At 42.6% G+C, this 19971-nt stretch overlaps 1 pseudogene; it reads right to left on the reverse strand.

The window, feature by feature from the left end:
• LOC110574983 overlaps positions 1-19971 on the reverse strand; it is a 139966-nt pseudogene that overhangs the window by 116681 nt on the left and 3314 nt on the right.

A 19971-nucleotide genomic window follows, 5' to 3' on the forward strand; every position in this document is an offset into this window, starting at 1 on the left:
TGATATTTACCAAACAGGCCACTAAGGGGTGAGTGGTCAAAACGGCTCCTAGCCCATATGCTGTGAATTAGAAAAAATTACATGCCTTGCTCCAGACAGAGCAGCCCGTATCGGGGTGCATGGCAGAGTTGGATTTCAGACCCCAAGTAATTCAGTGAAGCCACTAAAATGCAAAGGTGAGAAATGGCATGTGATTTGTGACAGATATCTGCTATTCATTTGTCAGGGTCCAACTGTGTGTGAGGAACAGTTAGTGAGACGATAGCGTTATGAATATAAAGCACGGTATTTTACAAAGTTCCCGATTCTTCTGACAGCCAACTATGTGAATTATTTCATAAAAGTATGGTATGCCTGTCTTATTCTGATGCATTTCTTAAAAATGATACATAGATAATAAATCCAGGGTTTATAAATTCACTTCCTGTCAAGAAGTAGATGTCATTATAATGTCTGTTGTCATGGAAATAGTTGGGATTTTTCAGACGTATGAAGGCCCCTAAGTAGGTTGAAAATATGTAGATATGTTACACTTGTTCTGTCCCCTGAATTTTTTTTCCAGTTGGAAGAAAAGTCCGTTGCAAGTATGAAAAACCCTACAACACGTTGGAATGGTATGCTTTCAATTTGACAAGGCTAGGTCCCCCTCTCCTTTTCAAATAAACAAAAAGACAGTGGTTCTGTGTACCAAAGAACTTGCCAAAGTTCTGCACTTCTCTTTACCTCGCTATAGAATTTCTGTGCCGGGAGGCTGGAGGAATGCTATGTGTCCCCTTGCTCTCTAGACAAGTGGTCAATTCAGTTGGTATTGTGTCAAATGCAGCAGCCGTAGCTGGCTGGTGAGCCCTTGAAATGTGACTAGTCTGAGCTCAGATTGAGGTGAGAACAAAACACACACTGGATTTTGCAGACTTAGTATGAAAAAATAATATAATATGAAATATCTATCCCATTAGTAACTTCTAAGGATTGGTTTCATGTTGAAATGATATTTTAGCTATACTGGGTTAAGTAAGTTTATGTTATTAAGATTATTTTTACCTGTTCCTTTTTAACCTCTTACAATGTGATTAACTAGAAAATTCTAAATTATCTATGTGGCTCGCATTATATTTTTTTGGACAGCGCTGATTTAGTTAGAAGCAATGCCAGCATGATGCCTAACTGGCCAGCTGTGACAACCAGAGACTCACCATTCTTGTGAATGTTTTATCTGCTTGGCAGCCAGTTAAACTGCCGGCCTGGTTTTCTCTGGGTAGACATAGGCAGAGAAGAAGGTAGGGTGGAGATGGGGTGGGGAGGGGCACGTGCATGTTTGCTGTGGCAGGCTTTCTAGGTGGCTCGAGGCAAATCACAGTGAAACCCCCTTGACTGCTTCTACCCAAACCTCCACTTACGGTGGCATGATAGTCCCCATGTGTTCTGTTAGTCTCTCTGGAACAAATCACATTATCTAAGACATTCAACTATTTGAGAAAATTGTGAGACCATTTTGTCATTACATGGTAACATCTGTAATATGAAGATGGATATTTTATTTTATGTGGAAATTTCGGACCTAAGTCAACTGAATTTGGGAAAGGTAGCAAACTTTTGGTAGAGTCCTGGTTGATATACTTTATTGCAAATCCATTTTCCTTTCCACGCTATCTGAGAGTCCAGATTTCTTTTATTCGGGCTTATAAGGTGTAAATCTCTTGTTAAAGGAAAAAAAAAAAAAAAAAAACCCCGCTGCTGAAATTCCTGAGTGATACCAGTGTGTATTTAGATCCAATTACTGTGCCACATTTTTAGCAATTGTTGACTGCCTCCTGCATGTTGGGTACTTGATTTACATAAGCTCTATTTCTTACCATATTTTTGTAAAGTAAGTATTTTCATCCCATTTTAAAAATGAAGAAACAGGTTCAAATGCTTATGCAACTTGCCCAAGGCCTCAAAGCTATTCAACAGTGGATGGACTGGGGAGTTGAAAACAGATCTTTCTAGCTCCAAAGTCTGAGTCTAGCTCCATTGCCTCCTTTTCAAACATGGAGCAAGAATTGTTCCAGAGCCACAAAATTCTACATGTAAACTGAAAATTTGGGTCTGCTGTAGGGGTCCGGTTCTGTTCTAGATTCGGAGAGGTCCTCAGAGTGGGAGGGTTGGGCGCCAAGGATAAAGGACAAAGAGAAATTCAGTGAAGACTGGGAGAAAAGGAGGAGAGAGTAGAGGACTGTAAGCCAAAGCTGAATTCTTTATCATTGGTCTTCAGACCGTAGGCAGGTCATTTAATTTCTCTGGGTCTCACTGCCTTTGCTTGAAAAATCACAATAGTGTTTATCCACTCTGCTTCCTTTATAGGTTTGTAATGAGGACCAAATTAGATGCCATATGTAAAGTGCTTTGTAAATTCCAAAATGCTCTGCAAATAAGATATTAAAATCAAATTATGTTTTCATATTTTCTTTGCTTTTAAAATGGATGATATTTGGTTCTTCTTAAATGGGTAATTGTCAGTTGAATAAAGAAAGGCTTATTTGTTTGTGTATATTTCAAAGAGAATAGACCCTGAAGTTCATCATCTAGAATGGTCATGAGAGGGAATGAGTTTTAAATACTTTGTGTTGGTAATACTAAAATATCAGTGGCCAGAAACTAACACTCTTTGGCCAGAAAGAAACTTAAGGTCACTCTGGTCAATGCCTGGAAATATTCTTGTTCATGAGTGTAGAGGACCAATTTGAAATAATATATAACTTTTACTGCAGGACATAAAATAAGACCTGACTGAATTATACAGACATACTATGTTCTTGGATGGGAAGACTTAATATTATAAAAATATTAGTTCTACCCCAAATTAATTGATAACTTTAACACAATCCCAATAAAAGTTCCCATGGGATATTACTGAAAATTTAATTATTTTAAATTTTATGTGAAATATAAATGAGTAAAAATAGCCACGATAATTTTGAAAAGGAAGACTAATAAGTAGAAGGTTGGCCTTTAGAGTAGATTCCTGTCTTGGCCTCAGTTTTTCACCTTCCCTTTGTATCTACGTCTTCTGTCGTGTGACTTTGTGGTTCTTCTAAAGGCCCCTTAACTTTGGGCTTAGCCATGGGACTTGCTTTGGCCAGTGGACTGTCAGCAGGAGTGGTGTGAATCAGTTCTGAGCCTGGGCCTTATGAGGCGTCACAGGTTTCCACTTTTTCTGTTGCCCCTCTCCCATTGAGCTGGGGAAAATGCACGTTGGCCAAGCTGGCTAAGCGGGGTGCTGGACACATGGAGCAGAGCCACCTCAGGCAACTCATAGACCTGCAATGAGAAGCAGATCTCCCCAGCCCGAAGCAGGTCCACCTAGATAAGGCAAATCTCAGTCAATCTATAGATGCCTGAGTGATAATAAATTCTTGTTGTCTTAAACCCTTGAGTTTTTGTGTGGTTTGTTATGCCCCAGTGGCTGACTGATATGGCCCTCTAACATATGAAAATCTTCATAATATTTTAGCCAGTATGAAGTGGAGACAACACTCAAATCTGGATCTGTTTTCCTCCAGAGTCCATACCTTCTTTCCTGAGAAAGTGAATTCAAGGTTTGTGTTGAGACGATGGGCCTAATACAATCATTGTGCGCTATGCTCCGGCCATTCCTGATACTGCTTTGTCCTGTCACCTGGAACACGAACGCCCTTGCTGAGAAAAGGCAATAGATGAAAAATCAGTCCATGTGCTCCAAACCTTCCCCAAGACTGTAAATGGTTTCTTCCTTGTTAGAAATTCAGTCCGAGGCTTATGAGACAAAATTAAACCTCTTTTTTGGTTGTTGTTGTTTTTGAATTAAACTTGTCTGTCATGAAACACTCACTTCCTTCTTTCCATGGTGGGCACAAAATGTGCCCCTAGAAAACTTACCTCTTTAGATGTCCCCTTCTCCCCAAGAGGTCCTGAAGGTATTTTGGGAGCCGTGGACTTGCTCGGGAGGGATAATGTGCAATATCTCGAAAAATAATTCATGACTTATAAAAGCAAAGCTTTTCCGTTTCAACAGGCAAAATGGCTTCTGTGTGACCATTCTACACAGACTGCAAGAATCTTTCAGGAAGCCCCCATTGTCAACTTCTCAACAACTGGTAATGACTCTTGGCTCCCACACTCCGCATTTCTGTGGCTCCCCAGGAGTATTTCAGCTTCTTTCAGTATCTCGTCAAAATCACAGCTAATAAACTCCAGTCGGCACCTGAAGGAAGGGGTGTTTGCCTCCGACCGCAATAGACTGGCCTCCGTGGCACTTCCGAGGCCCGGCGGCTGCCTGTGTCTCCGTCCCTAGGTGACGATTAACCACATGTGCACTCTGGGAAAATCTGTTCTGAGTTTGCCTCAGAGTGTTTCGTAGCCCTTTAAATCAGCTGTTCAATTTGACAGCCCACTAACATAGGCTCCTGTTTTTAGTGGGAGGGGGGCACATTCTTGGTTTCCATTTGATCCTTTCATTTCTTTGTGCCCTCTCTTACCCATCTCAGGCTTCTGATGTCTTCCTGCCAGAAGATGAAGCATGTACATCCATGAGAGAAACCTGATGATTTTAAAGTTTAATGACAAATCAAAATTAAATTTGAGATTTATTGGGTGCCTGGCTCCTGAGACTAGAAAGTAGATTGTTCTTAGCCAGGGCTGGATGTCAGGCACACAGTGACAGGGTAAGTGACCTACATTTTTTATGGAATTTCAATTGAAAAAAATTTTCCTGTGTGTCTAGAGCCTTCGCCTCTGAACCATTCATTATGACCATAACCTTATGTCAAGATCTCAAAGTCTGGGGTCTTAGAAAACATTTTGTAAAAATGAACAGACTTTTTTTTTTTTTTTTTAAAAACAGGCTATTTAAAAATATCAGTTTTCTTCTTTCACCATATCTTGGAAATATGGAGAGTGTTGCTGAATCCTGGAAAATGGGGGAGCAATATTTATTGACCAGAGTAAAATTAGACTGAAATGTTCTGTGATATAGAGTTGACCCTTTAACAACACAGGGGTAATGGAGTGCGGGATTGAAAATCCACATACAACTTTAGAATACCCAAAAACTTAAGTACTAATAACCTATTGTTGACCAGAAACTTTGCCAATAACATGGTCGACAGACACATATTTTGTATGTAATACGTGTTATAGGCTGTGTTCTCACAGGAAAGTCAGCTAGAGAAAAGAAAATGTTATTAAGAAAATCGTAAGGAAGAGAAAATGCATTTACAGTACTGGCCCGTATTTATAAAAAAAAATCCACATAAAAGTTGACCTGTGCAATTGAAACCTGTGTTTTTCAAGGGTCACCTGTATATCACAGGCTGGGGGTGTTACTTAACAATTTAGGGGGAAACCGTCTGCTGAGTTTTAATCATGTTTCTCATTCCTCTCAAGAGAAAGCATGTTTTTCATGCTTGTGTCCACATGCTTTCAACAAGGTCAAAACAAAATAAAAAACTATGTAGACCTCATGAGGACATGTCCAATTATACCTACTTACTATTTTTTTAAAGATTTTATTTCTTTATTTGACAGAGAGAGAGAGCAAGAGCGAGCACAAGCAGGGGGAGCGGCAGGCAGAAGGAGAGGGAGAAGCAGGCTCCCCGCTGAGCAGGGAGCCCGATGCGGGGCTCGATCCCAGGACCAGTAGCCAGTAAAAGTTCTCATTAATATCTTAATATTAATTACATGTTGAAATTGAAATATTTTAGGTTGAATAAAGTATATTGTTTTTTTCTTTGTTTTAAGTAATCTCTATGCCCAATGTGGGGCTCGAACTCATGATCCCAAGATCAAGAGTTGCATGCTCCACTGACTGAGCCAGCCAGGCACCCCGAATAAAGTGTACTGTTTTTTTTTTCCTTCAATATTCATTTATTTATTTTTAGGGGGAGAGGGGCAGAGGGAGAGAGAGTCTTAAGCAGACTCTGCGCTGAGTGTGGAGCCTAACATGGGGCTCGATCTCACTACCCTGAGATTACGACCTGAGTCGAAACCAAGAGTTGGACGCTTAATTGACTGCACCACCCACACACCCCTAAAGTGTATTGTTATAATTAATTTCACCTAGTTACTCCCCACCTTTTAAAAACAAGGCACTAGAAAATCTGTAATTACATTTGTGGCTTGCATAATATTTCTATCAGACAGGTGGATCTAGGCCATAAAAAGGTTGGCTCCCCCTGGTCTGGTTCCCTGTTTCAAGTCCTTTTAGGACTAAGAAACTGCGAGTGAGAAATGGGAGACACAGGTCCTAGTCCAGTCTCTTACCCTAACCGATGCCTGATTCGCATTAATGGTTTGGGGCAATATGACCTACCTCACACCTCACAGGTTGGCTGTGAAGATAAAATGGAATCATGTGTGAGAAAGAAGCACGTGGCAAACTTCTTAGGGCTGTTGGGGTCATCTAAAATACTCTCAACACAAAATAGTCATCAGAGGTTTTTCTGAGCCTACTTGTCCTTCTCCTCCCTATTCCAGACCTCAGGGGACATCATGTTATATTACATATTACATGGGAACATCATACTACATCTGCAGCTTGTATTTACTGTGTGCTTTTATATGGTGGGCATTGTGCCAGGGACTCGGTAAACATTAGTTCATTTAATCCATACAACCACCCTATAAGATTGACGCTATTATTAATGAGCATCAGAGCAGTGTGGCGTTTAAGATCAGAGGCTCTGGAGTCAGACTAGATGCATAACTGAGAGCCACTACTTAATAGTTGTGTGATGTTGGGCAAGGAACTTAATCTCTTTAAGCCGTAGGTTCCTCATAAGTACAATGGGGCAAAGAATGAGAGCATTAGTTAAGGTAATGCTAGCTGTTGTAACAAACAAAGTCAAATGGGCATTACAGCTCACATAGAATAGAACACTTGCACACGTAAAGCAAAAACTGGATATTCCAAGCAGGGTTTCAGGAATGCAAGCTTCTTTATGTCTCCTTGGAAGGACTTTCGAAGTCACTGAGCTTGCCTACGTCAAGCTAGAAGAGGAAAGGGCACGGGAGATGAAGTGTGGAAGGAACCTAAGGCCCAGAGAGACAAAGTGCCTTAGGTCATGAAGCTAGGCTCTGGTGGCTCTGAGGTTCCCACTCAGCTCTGTCTGGTTCTGAAGCCCGTATTGTGTGCACAGACTATAAGCTCAGTGTTAGGGATCTCAGTTCGCTGTGCACAGTCCTGAACTACGTGCGGAAATGGATACACAGTTGGCCACTTGCCACGGACCCTGAGTATGAAAAGATGAAGAAGGAGCTGACCAGCAGCTACACTGGCTTCACCCTCCAGGGTGAAGTGGAGAATGCGCCCCGTGAAAGACGTAGATACTGGATGCCTTTCCTGCTCCTCCCAGGCATCACCACTACCCCGCCACCAGCACTACAATCTCCTTTCCTCGCTGCCTGCCTTCGCTTCCGTTTGGCACTTTACAAACCCTTCATGAGCTTGAAAAAATAGCTCCTAAGACAGATAAACAAAAACTGTTTGCAAACACAGGGGTGGAAATGAGCAGGGAGTCAAGGGCCCTGGTTCTAATTCTCGCTTTTCATAGTTCTAATTCTTTACTCTTCCATGTATCCATGCCCTTTGCCATGTGTCTTTGTAGTTCTTCACTAGAAGCAGAGCATATATCCCTGTCCCATCAGTGTTGGACTTGGCCTCATGACTGGCTTTGGGGAGTGAGCCATTAGCAGATATATTGCAAGCAGAGGCTTGAAGTTTGCTTACATCATTAGGCTTGTTCTCCTATGTGCCTTATGTTGTCCATCAGAAGAACAAAGTCTGGCTAGCCCGCTGGTCCAAGGGATGAGAGACACATGGAGAAGACCTGAATTCATCCTGCAGCTTGGAACCCAGCATAGCCTAAATCAGTCAATCCCTAGCCAGAGAAGAGTGAATGTTTTAAGGCACCGAGCTTTGTGGTAGTTTGTCGCACACATTATTTTAGTAATAGCTGACTGATGTGTCAACCATGAGTACCTTCAGCAAATCACCCCTCTCTGGAACTCACTTTACTTCTGTGTGCAATGAAGGCATTGAACAAGATACTCTCAAGGCCCTTTAGCTGTCCTGAAGACAGAGGCAAGCTCTAGTACCATGTTTTCTTCCCAAGGCTTCGAGTGCCTAGGGAAGGAATCCATATGCAGGAGCAGAAGAGAGGCTCTTAAGTATCTTTTAAATATGATAATTAGCCAACTATCGCATGATCATTTTGAGCTATGAGGTATTGATTCATTTTCATATTTTAATGAATAGAAGCAGATTTCATCAACTTTCAAACACCAAAACCTTTCTTTACTAGTCCCTTCCTCATAGCTAGCAGGGGCTGGTCCTGTGGCCCTCCTGGCAGCTCAGAAGATGGGGCCCAGAGGCTGCTGAGGTGGCAGCAGGTGACTTCCATTCAGCCTCCAGCTTTGCAGAGCTAGAAGTGTAACGTCAGAGGTGGTAGAGACACCCGGGCAGTTGTGAAAAGAGGTTATGTCCATCCACCCCCTTTTCAAACATGCTTATTATTGGAGTGAGGTCCAAGGGGATATACAGCTGTGGAATGTATGCATTGCCTAGTACATATGCTCATTGGTTCCTCAGAACTGACCGTGGTTGTGGCAGCAGATTTATTGTATGTGCCACAGGTCATAGGTTACTTTCCAAATACCCTTTGCAGGTGCCTGAGAATTCCTGTAAAAATATACACTATGGAACAACATACTCTGAAGAAAGTTAGTTTATTACTTGCTCCATGTGGGGCCCAAATGAAAACAAGATAAATATCCTCTCTGGGGTCTCCAGGTCCTCATGTTTCCTGCTAAGGTTTCTGGCACCCACTGCCAAGGGCCAGATGGGCTGGAACTCTATTCTGACTGCAGTGGATGCACCTGACATTCTGTACCCAACATATTTCTTCTGACACTTACTTATGCAGCAAAATAAACTGAGACCAGTCATCCTCCCAGTTGGTTAAAAAGAATGGTTTCTTTTTCACACATGCACAAATGATTTTACTTATATGTGGAATCTAAAAAACAAAGCCAAACGAAGCCCAGACTTACAGAGAATAGATTGGTGGTTGCCAGAAGGGAGGGTGGTGGCAGTGGGGGTGAAATGGGTGAAGGGGAGTAAGAAGTACAGACTTCCAGCTATAAAATAAAGAAGTCATGGGGCTATAACCGTACCACACGGGGAATATAGTCAGGGGTATGGTATTAACTTTGTAAGGCGACAGATAGTAACTAGACTTACTGTGGTGACCACTTCACAGTGAATACGAATGTCAGGTCACGGTGTTATACACCTGAAACTAATATAACATTGTATGTCAATTATACCTCAATAAATAAAAATAATACCTTATTTTCACAAGCAAAAGATTAGATATGACTGGAATGTCCATCAATTGAGGACTAGTTAAATAAAGTAGCCACTGAGGTGGTCTAGGATAGTGCTTAATATCAAAGTATCTGAGGTGAAAGACCTGAGTTCAAGTTCCAGTAGTGTTGGTTACTCACTTGCAGTACTGGGCAAGTCATGTAATTTCTCTATAGTTCACGTCTTTATCTGTAAAATGGGGATGGTATACCTCTATAAAAAATGTTTAAGGGGGCACCTGCGTGGGCTCAGTCGGTGGAGCATGTGACTCCTCTCTCTCTTTTTTTTTTCTTGAACATGCCACTCTTGATCTCCAGGTTGTGGGTTTGAGCCCCACGTTGGGTGTAGAGATTACTTAAAAATAAAATCTTTTAAAAAAATTTAGGGTTAGTGGAAATCAAATGAACCAACATACAGAAGGCGTTTAGAACCATCCTTGTCAGATAGAAAGCATATGACCATATGTTAGCTATATAGTTTATATATTTTTCAATATTTATATAGCTATATATTGATATAAATGTACTTTATATATTTAGATTTATATACTCTACCAAAATGGAATAATCATCCCAAAACTTAGTGGCTTAAGTTATTAATGGAATAATGAATAAGTCACTAATTAATAAGTTATTTTGGAATAAGTTCTAATGGAATTAATAAGTTATTAATGGAATAATCATCCCCAAATTTAGTGACTTCATTGCTTCTCATGATTCTGAGGGTTGCCTAGGCTCAGCTGGGCTTTTCTTCTGCTCAGTGTAGCGTCAGCGAGGGCTGCAGTCATCTGAAGGCTCAGCTGGGAACGGAACATCCAAAATGACTTGCTTGTATAGTTAGCTATTGCTACTGGTTGGGATTATTGTCCAGAGCACCTCAGATACCCTCTTTATATGGCTTGGGATTCTTATAGCATGGCATCTGGGTTCCAAAAAGGAGTGTTCCAAGTGTATGAAGGTAGGAGCTGCAAAGCTCCTAAGATCCAGCCTTGGAAGTTACAGAGTCACTTCTGCCACATTTTATCGGGCACAGCAAGTCACGTGCAGGCCCAGATTCAAAGGGAAAGGGAAAAAACCTCCAACTCTCAATGGGAAGAATGGCAAAGAATTTGCAAACATCTTTAATCCATCGTATATTGTTAAGTAGAGGGGGAAATGTGCAGGGAGTGTGGATATGTTCCCATTTATGTAACAAGGGAGCTTTTATGTGTATATATGTATATGCATATATATAAAATAACATACCTAAGACAACATATGTCTACAACATATACATGTGTGTATATGAATGTGCATGCGTGATGGAATAAATCTCCTTAGACTAAGAAACTGGTACCAGAGGGACTAAGAGACTAAGCTGGGAGGTTGACTTAATTTTCACTGTATGTAAATTGCATTGTTTGAATTATTTTCACAATGTCCGTACTATTTATTCAAAATGAATAAATAAAAATGTAAAGAATTAGCAATAATATCCTTAGTTTCAGCAGTTCCTAGTACAAGGAGTGATTGCTCCTGGAAAGAGCAACTCCATGAGACAAACCTTTCATTCTCCCACCAGTTATTAATACTGAATAGCGGTGGGTAACTTTGAATTGTCTTCACTGACCAGAGAAGTCTCCCCCAACATACACACATGTGCACACACACACACACTGGTATGGTTTTTTCAACCACCAAAATAGTTCATGTGTCTGTCATGTTCTCACTAAGAATCGGGTTACTGGATATTTGAAAAACATTTTTCCATTCCAATTAAAAATCATCATTTATCTGTGACTAGCATAACATCTCATTTATGTTTGAAATTGAAGAGCAGAATGACTCCTCCAAATCGGGAATCTGTAAACACAGTATCATATTTTGATAGACACATAGCTCTGGATTTCGGCATCATTGTTTGGTAGCTGCGGTTTTGTGCTGTTTCTCTGCGGTATTGGATGGTTGCAGGGAGGTTTCGATTCTTCTTTTACAAAGAAGGAGCAAAAATGGAAAGTAAAGGTACAAATTCCCACCCATCTCGTGCCCAGCATTCAGGAAAAAGCCAAAAAGTCATTCCAGGATGGAGGATGGGAACGTTCTGTCTGCTCTTTGCGTGAGACTCTCTCATCCTAAGAGCAGGCTAGTGATACCACTGAGGTAGGAAAGAGACGATTCTGGGTTGTAGAACTAATGTCTCTGGTTATTGCAGTGTTTAGACTTTCATTCTGGGCCCATGTTTGTCCATAACAGAATCTATTGCATTTCATTTTTTAAAGTCTTATTCTAAACGTTGTGGATTTGGCAGCAAGCGTCCCAGATTTGTCCCAGATAAGACTCTCACTCTTAATTTTTTAAAAAAATATCCATTCACACCTTCGTTTGTGACCCCATTTAGCATGATCTTTTGAATAAAGGCCAGCCAGACTGAGCACTAGTGAATTTCAAGCATGAATAAATCAAGCAGGGGCCAAAGTGCTATTCATAGAGGATTTTAGAGGTCAGGTTCACGTCCTCATTCCCCCTTGACTCTAAAAGGGAATTTAGGGGGACATTATAAATAATCAGCTTCTCTGATGTACCTGCCAACATCATTATTCTGGGCTCACTGATTACGTGACACAGTTGTGCTTATGTATTCATAACGTTTTGAAGTTGAAAGGGGCCTTAGAGATTATGATGAAGAACCACAAGTTCCGAGAGGTCAAATGACATCAGTTAGTAAGAAGTTCCAGTTAGTAAAAAGTCTCAGATTTTGTAACTTCTACTCCGTTGCTCCTTTGTTTATATCACAATATTATAGCTATTATTGTAAGGTTCCATGTCACCTTTGCCTTCAGCATGTTCCTGGTGTAGTGAAACACCCCAGGGCCACTGGACAGGGCTGGGGTGCATGTGGGGAGGGGACGGTTCTTGATTCAAGTGTCAATAAAAACCATGCTGCTTATGTCCTTAGTATTTGTTTGTGCTTCTGGCTAAGATTTTGCTGGAACAAAGGGTTCCACAACAAGAGCATTTGGAAACCACATCAGTAGTTCAATCCAAATTTGATGGAGCGTATAGGTTTAAGAGAACATGTATAAAGTGTGCATACAAAGCCGATTAACATGCCAAAAGAAGTCAGGTTTGTGACTGGGTGTATTTGTGGATCGAGTCAGGATTCTGAGTTAAGTGAGCAAGTCCTTTCTCATTGCTCTAAGTTCTGATGTGCTTTTCCTCTTCCATCTAGTTCATTGGTTCCCAACTGCGGGTGATTTTGCCCCCCCCAGGGGACATTTGGCAACGCCTAGGGACATTTTTGGTTGTGACAACTAGGGAGGAGGTACTACTGGCGTCTGTTGCTGAGCATCCCACAGTACACAGGACAGCCCCCCACAACAAAGAAGTATCTGCTCAAACTGTCAGTTGTGCTGAGGTTAGAAACCGTGATCTGGTTAAACCCTACTCATCAGTCAGGACCAGCTTAAGGCCCACTGCTTCTTTCTCTGATGTTTTCCTGAACTCCACCAGCTCTCTTTGCTGTGAGATTTTACGGTTTCTACTCCCCCAGTTTAGCAGTTAGTTGAATAATTGTCTTACTTGCTCATAATTTTTTAAGCCAAGGCTAGTCTTAATCATTCAACTACATTATAAGTGACTCATTGGAAGAGAAGGTCTTTAATAGATATACTTATTCTGGGTGCCTTGTAATTACCTAACCTTGGCTAAACACATAGGAAATGATTTTCTGGGGGAAGATGTGAAAGGAAAAGTTTAGAAGAATGTCTCTCAGATGCCCAGAGGAGCTGCTTAAACAAAAAAATCAGGAATCACTAGTAAATAGAGTTGGTGGATTTTTTTTCAGCTGACAAAGATGGCACTAAAAGGCAGGAAGACATGGGGGGAAGGGAGGAAGCAAAATGGAGGGGGATTTGGAAGCCCACAGAGGAGTTAATGCTCGAACAGGAAGATAAAGGGAGCCTCTGAAGACTTCAGGCATCCTCCATCCACTCAACAAATACTTACGGAGTATCTTCTAGGTATGGGTACTGTTCTAGGTATGGTGAAGTAGCAGCGAACCAAACCAGGGGTCTGGGGGCTGACGTTCTGGTGGAGAGAAGGATAGATCATTAAGAAACTAATGATGTAAGATAGTGTATTATCTATGCACGCTGTATATAAACACACATACATATAGCTTGTAGACTGTAAAAACCACATGTAGAATGTCATACCAGATAGTGAGAAGCAAGTGCTGTGCTAAGAAGGGGTTAATAGCTGGCTTTGGGGGTGGGGAGAGCCCAGATAGGTAGCATTTGCCACTTTCCATGGTGTAAATACTCTGACTCTGACCACAGATGATTTGAAGACACAGACACAAGGTCACTGAACATGGAGCTGGAAAGAGCTATGTACAGTGCTGTGGAGAAAATGCAAAGCAGGTTTAGGAGACTGAGGATGGCGGGGATGCTAGTTTTGAGGCTTCAGTCAGAGGAGGTCTCTCTGAGGATGTGACATTTGCATAGTGAGGTTTCTGTAGAAAGACGTGGCTTTATCAGTATGTTTAGTGACTTCATGATACCTCACGCAGTTCCCCTTCTCCCTGTAGAGCTGTACCCATGTGTGAAGTTGAGATTCTGCCCGCTCTTCTCTTTCTCCCTCAGAGGAGCAGCCGATAAGGCGCCTCAGAGGAAAAAGTTGAAAAGAGATAACAAACAAGCCCCCTTTCTCACATCACACCCCTGGACCCTACATGTGGTTGGAAATCCCTGTAAGAGTAAAAACTATCACCATATCTGTGGGGGCAGCAGAGTCCTACCTGGAGCTGGCTGAAAATCTTGTGTCTCTCCCAGAAATAGATTGTCGATTATTCTAGGGAGTCACTCCACAACACGAGCCTGGGATACTTGGCAAGACTGTCCTACTTCAGGTCATAACATTCTCCACATGCTTTCTGGGTTGTTGTTGTTGTTGTTGTTTTTTAAATGCATGCAAATGGGATTGTCCATTTTCAAAGGAATGCCCACAGAACTCCACAATTACAAACTGGTGTTGGCCTAAAAGAGCAGTAATTTGGTTGGGAAGTGGGTTTCAGTTTATAACTTCCAAGGGTTGATAATAAATTTCCAGGAGTGAAAAAGCTGGAAACATTAGGGACATGTTTTCAAACTCCCTTCAACCAAGGCAGTGATTTAAATGAAAAAAAAAAAAAAAAAATCCCCCCGAATGCCAAAAAAGCATACTTCAGATGTCCCCGTCAACTGTGAGACAGTTGCTTTCCCATGAAGACCCGCCATATGGACAGTATGAGAAATTTCAAATTAAAATAAATTGTTATTCAGAGAGAGCCTTTCATTTGAGCCAAGACTCCCCACTTTATATTTTGCAGCCTTTGTCACACAATTATGAGGTCCAGTTGGATTGTCTAAAAAATTTGTAGTATTTAACCCCCCAAGTGCAACAATCTTAATTTTAATCTTTCCTCTACATGACAGTGGCCCTGTGGCCAATGTGAGAGAAAACAGGAGTCCTGGACCCCAACTTCTGGCCTGGTTCTCCTTGCCCCTCTGGCTTCCGGACCTCAGATGCATGGCTGGGCTGCTAAGCCGTACAGGATCAAGTCCTCCCTTAAAATGCTGAGCTGGCTTAGTCAGGGCCTGGGGGGGGACAGAAGGAGAGACTGGCCGCAAGGGCCCTTGGTTCTGATCGTGCAGTCAGTATGACCTGCAAGGATGTGGCTTCAGCCACTGGGGAATTTTACCAGGAAGACACACTGGTCTTGTTTCGGCTAAATTTGGCATCAGGAAGGTGGACATTGTATTTTCCCCTCTCGTGCTGCTCATGCTTTTATAGGTCAGGCTTGCTCTCTGGGATTCTTACCTGTAGTCTCTGCACCTCTGATGGTTCGGAGGTCATTGGAAATGGAGGCAGGAGGCAAGTAAGCCAAGGAAAAGCTTAAAGCCAATTGTATTCGTTGGCTTGGGGCACAGTCACAAAGTACCACAAACTGGGTAGCTTGGAGGGTGTTTCCTTGCCTCTTTCAGCTTCTGGGAGCCCCGTGTGTTCCTTGGCTTGTGGCAACGTAACTCCACCTTCCGCCCCCGTCTTCATATGGCTGCCTTCCCTCTGCCTATGGCCAGATTTTCCTCTTGTTGTACGGACCCCAGTCATATTGGATTAGAGTCCACCCCGCTGCAGTATGGCCTCATCTGACCTTCGCCGATTCTGTCTGCAAGGATTCTCCAAATCGGGTCACTTTCTGAGGAACTGAGGGTTAGGGCTTCAACGTATCTTTCAGAGGGACACCGTTCAACCCATAACGCCACTGAAGAAAAGGAGATTTTTTCCAATGAACATACTCCACTCTTTTTATTTTTAGAGAGGGAGAGAGAGGCGGGGAGGGGCAGAGGGAGGGAAAGAGTTAAGCAGGCTGCATGCCCAGCGCAGAGCCCAACACGGGGCTTCGTCTCACGCCCCTGAGATCATGACCTGAGCCGAACTCAGGAGTCGGACGCTTAACCAGCTGGGCCACCAGGCGCCCCGAACATACTCCACTCCTAACACGCGCTCACAGCCTCGGTGCCCATGGGGGTCAGGAAGCGGGAGCCAGAGGGAACAGTTCACAAGCTGCACCTTTGTTGAAGTTCTGGCCCTAGCCACCAGTGCGAGGGATCTTAGGACAGCCTTCTAGTTTGGGAATCTTAACTGGAAACTCCCCGAGTCCTGGAGTTTTAACCAGACCTATGTTTTTGTAACTGTGTCACTTGGGATTGAATGCAGTGTCTATGTGGCATGGATGTCTGATCAGCAGCAGGATTAGGAGAGGGCTTTGAAATCACCCTCATTTATAGCTGCCTCTGTCCTTCTCTACCCAATTCCACTGGCCCGAGAGGCAGAAGAGTTCTAGTTACGTTGCGGCCATTTCTCTCCTGGTCATCTTCTCTCATCCTTCCTCTCCTGGCTGGCTGCAGTAATCCCATCCGTATTCTGAGCGGCTCTCCTGTCTGCAGAGCTCACCCACCCTGGGGAGATGAGCGGGTGGGAGCTCCCCAGTACAATCATAGTGCTGAAGAAGACTTCTTGGTCAGAATCCTCTCTTTATTTCAGCAGCCCTGCCAGTCCGACTCTGTTACTTACTTTGATCTCAAACCCACTTTTTACCCCGAGGCCCTTCAACTGCCTGTCCCGTTTGTAGCTAAACAAGCTGACAGGATGGAGTGTGACACATAGAGGAAGAGAGGGATGTGCCTTCTCCTCCATGCTTAGAGGTGAAAGGGGGTTTCCTGGATAATGGTATAATTTACTTCAAAGTAAGCTGCAAAATAGTCTCCCTCGTTCATTCTCTTCTGGGGGGGCAATACGCAGAGTGCAGACATTTCTCCCGTATTAACAGAGCCATACAAGATAGAGACCTCACTCCCAGCCCTCGCACCCACCACAGAGTTATGTTCCCTCTTACGTATGCTCAAAATGCAGATGCCTTTATGATATTAGCCTAAACAAACGAACAAATGAAGCAAAACAAAAGCCATACCTAAGAACTCACACTCCCGGAAGTCAGTTTGAGGTCTCCTGAGATTTTGGGCCATTCCCCATAAGACTGACGTTGCCCTAAGATAGGAGTTCCTAACCTCGTTTTGAGACGTGGAACTCTTTGGCAGCCTGGGGAAGACTATAAATCGCTTCTCAGGAAATTTTTTTTTTTAAGATTTTATTTATTTATTTGACAGAAAGAGCCACAGCGAGAGAGGGAACACAAGCAGGCAGAGGGAGAGGGAGAAGCAGGCTTCCCGCGGAGCAGGGAGCCTGATGTGGGGCTTGATCCCAGGACCCTGGGATCATGACCTGAGCCGAAGGCTCAGGCTTAACGACTGAGCCACCCAGGCGCCCCAGGAAAATGTTTTAAATGCATTAAACACAGTGCAAAAGTTTACAAGGGAAACCAGTTATATTGACTACAATTATCAAAATACTAAAAAACAATATAGTATTGTTGTAAAAAACTATATAGTATTATCTCTGCATCATTGTTAATGCTTGAAATAAGAAGACCTAGCAGCAATAACTACTATGATTTCTAAGTGGTGATGAGCATTAAGAAGCAATACTTTAGGATATCTGCCACAACTGTAATGTGATGTGAAAAAAACCTTTGATTTCTATTGGTGACAAAGTCACAGGTGTGGTTCATAATAATGAGACATGTGACATATTCCTAATTGAAGGATACACTCAATTTCATCTAGAGGTGAGTAAAGATAAAGTTGTACTTTTTTCCCATCCAAGTTCACAGACCCTTTGGGGATGTGTAGACCCAGATTAGAAACCCTTACCTCTGGAGGCTTCTAGGTCCCCTCAGGCTTCTGTCACCTGGGCCTTCCTCAGTGGCCTGTGTAGATAATGTTGTCCATACTTCTCATTGTGCTTCCTGATCAGAGGAAGCTGAGCCAAATTCTGAGCCCTGCCGAAATGGTGCAGAACTTAGAAAGTCCGCACAAGGCTTTCTGAGACTAGGAGTTTGCCTCCTCAGAACACCCTGTCTGCCTCTCCTAGAGGATCGTAGCTCTGGCTTCTCTCCCTGCCAATGCCCTTCCTCTCCCTCTCCCTTCATCATGGTCATGGACATGGTCCTTGGCAGCCCTATTTCTGCCATTGCTGCTCATTTGGGTGGGACTCTCTGATGTCTGATGTGAAATGAGCTGCTCCCCCTAAGGTCCCACACCATCCACCATGGGTCCCTTTGTACTTCTCCCTTGCCCCTTACGCTCAATCCCCAGCCTGGCCTGCTGCCCCACAGAGTATTCTCTCATCCTTGGACCAGAGAACCAGTAAACTCCAGATCTTCTACCTGTTCCAGAACATCCTTGGCCAATCTTTTTTTTAACCCAGAGTCTCCTTAACACTCACCATATATTTCATAATTTTCCCCCTCATCTTGGGGAAAAAAATGGAAGTAATAGAGTCTTCATGTATGTTGAATCAAGATGGCATTTATTTATTTTAAGGAAATCTTATGTAGCATTTATGATGTTTAGGAACTGTTCTCTATACTCTACAAACACTATTTCATTTAATCCTTGTACCAACCCTATGAGGTAGTTATAGACGAGGAGACTAAGGAACGGAGTAGGGCTGCAAGATTCAGTAAGTAAAAATACAGGATGCCTAGTTAAATTTGAATTTCAGATATTCAGTTGTTTATTTAATATGTCCCATGCAACATTTGGAACATACTTATACTAAAAAGTTATTTGTCATTTATCTGAAATTCAGTTTTAACTGGGCATCCTATATTTTATCTGGCAACCTACACAGAGAGGTGAAGCAATTTGCCCAGGATCACACCAGCCAGCAAGTGACAGAGCCAGGATTCAAACCTAAGCAGTCTGGCTCTGGAGTCCTTGCCCTTAGCCACCTTTCTCAGAAAGATGGAAGTTACATTATTGCAACACACAGGACACATATTCCTTGCAGTGGTTCTGGGAGAAATGTCTGTCCAGAAATCACACCAACTTTCTGTTTGAGATGACTGCTGAAGAACTAGTCCAGTGAACCCACTTCAAATGAGGTAATGGAACTGTGATTGGACCACATGATGACCAAGCCGCTGCCCTAAAACAAAGATGCCTGGTTGCAAGCAAGAACTTTCCTGGTTAGCCCCATTAAAAGCTGGATGGTTTGGATCTGAATATGAAAAGGAAGGCTTGACTTACCCTCCAGCTGCTGGGAGAATCTTTTCAAGGATCAGCTGTGGAGTCCTGTAGAACCGTCCAGTTTGCACACCTCTTTTTCGGCCTGGTTGGAAAGAAGACACCAGTAGAAGGCATTTTCCACCTACCACCCGATCAGGCACCCCTGGTCTCCAGCACTCCCATTATGATGGAAGCAGATGATCTGAGATGATCTGACTCTTACCTACCCTTTACAGCAAGAATCTGAAAACAGGGTTCACTAAATTGCATTCCTGAGCAGAGGGCAGCATCTTGCATGCCAGAAAACACTTTCTGGCATCAAACCCCTCTCCATCAGAAATAGATACTCTCATAGATGGTGGAAGCATAAAATTGGTACAGCTCTTCTACAGGGCAACTTGGCGAGATCTATCAAAGTTCGAAATGGAGATACCCTTTGAACCAACAATTTCCCTTCTACAAATGCCCTCTTCCACATTTGTGCAAAGTGGTATGTGGACAAGGTTATTCACTGCAGCACTGTTGGTCCTAGCAAAATATTTGAAACAACTTAAAGGATCCTGCAAAGGGAAAATAAGTAAATTGAGTACCTCTATACAGTGGGGTTCTATACAGCCATGGAAAAGGAATTAGAAAACTCATGCATGAATGTGAAAAGCTCTCCCAGACATATTGTGAAGTGTAGAAAAAGAAAAGGTACAGTGGAATTTGTATTGTGTTCGTATAAATTAGCAAAACACTTGGAGAGGGAATGTGCATATGAATATGTGTGTGTTTGCTTGTATATAAAGAAATATCCCTGAAAGGTAACATAAGGAATGGGTAATACTAATTGCCTATAGGGAAAGAAACTGTATGGCTGGGAATAGAAGTGGGAGGAAGTGTTCACTGGATAGCCTTTTATAATTTAAAAAAGTTAGATCATGTGCATTCATTATTT

The sequence above is a fragment of the Neomonachus schauinslandi genome, chromosome X (assembly GCF_002201575.2).
Source record: "Neomonachus schauinslandi chromosome X, ASM220157v2, whole genome shotgun sequence".
In the NCBI taxonomy this organism is placed as follows: Eukaryota; Metazoa; Chordata; class Mammalia; order Carnivora; family Phocidae; genus Neomonachus; species Neomonachus schauinslandi.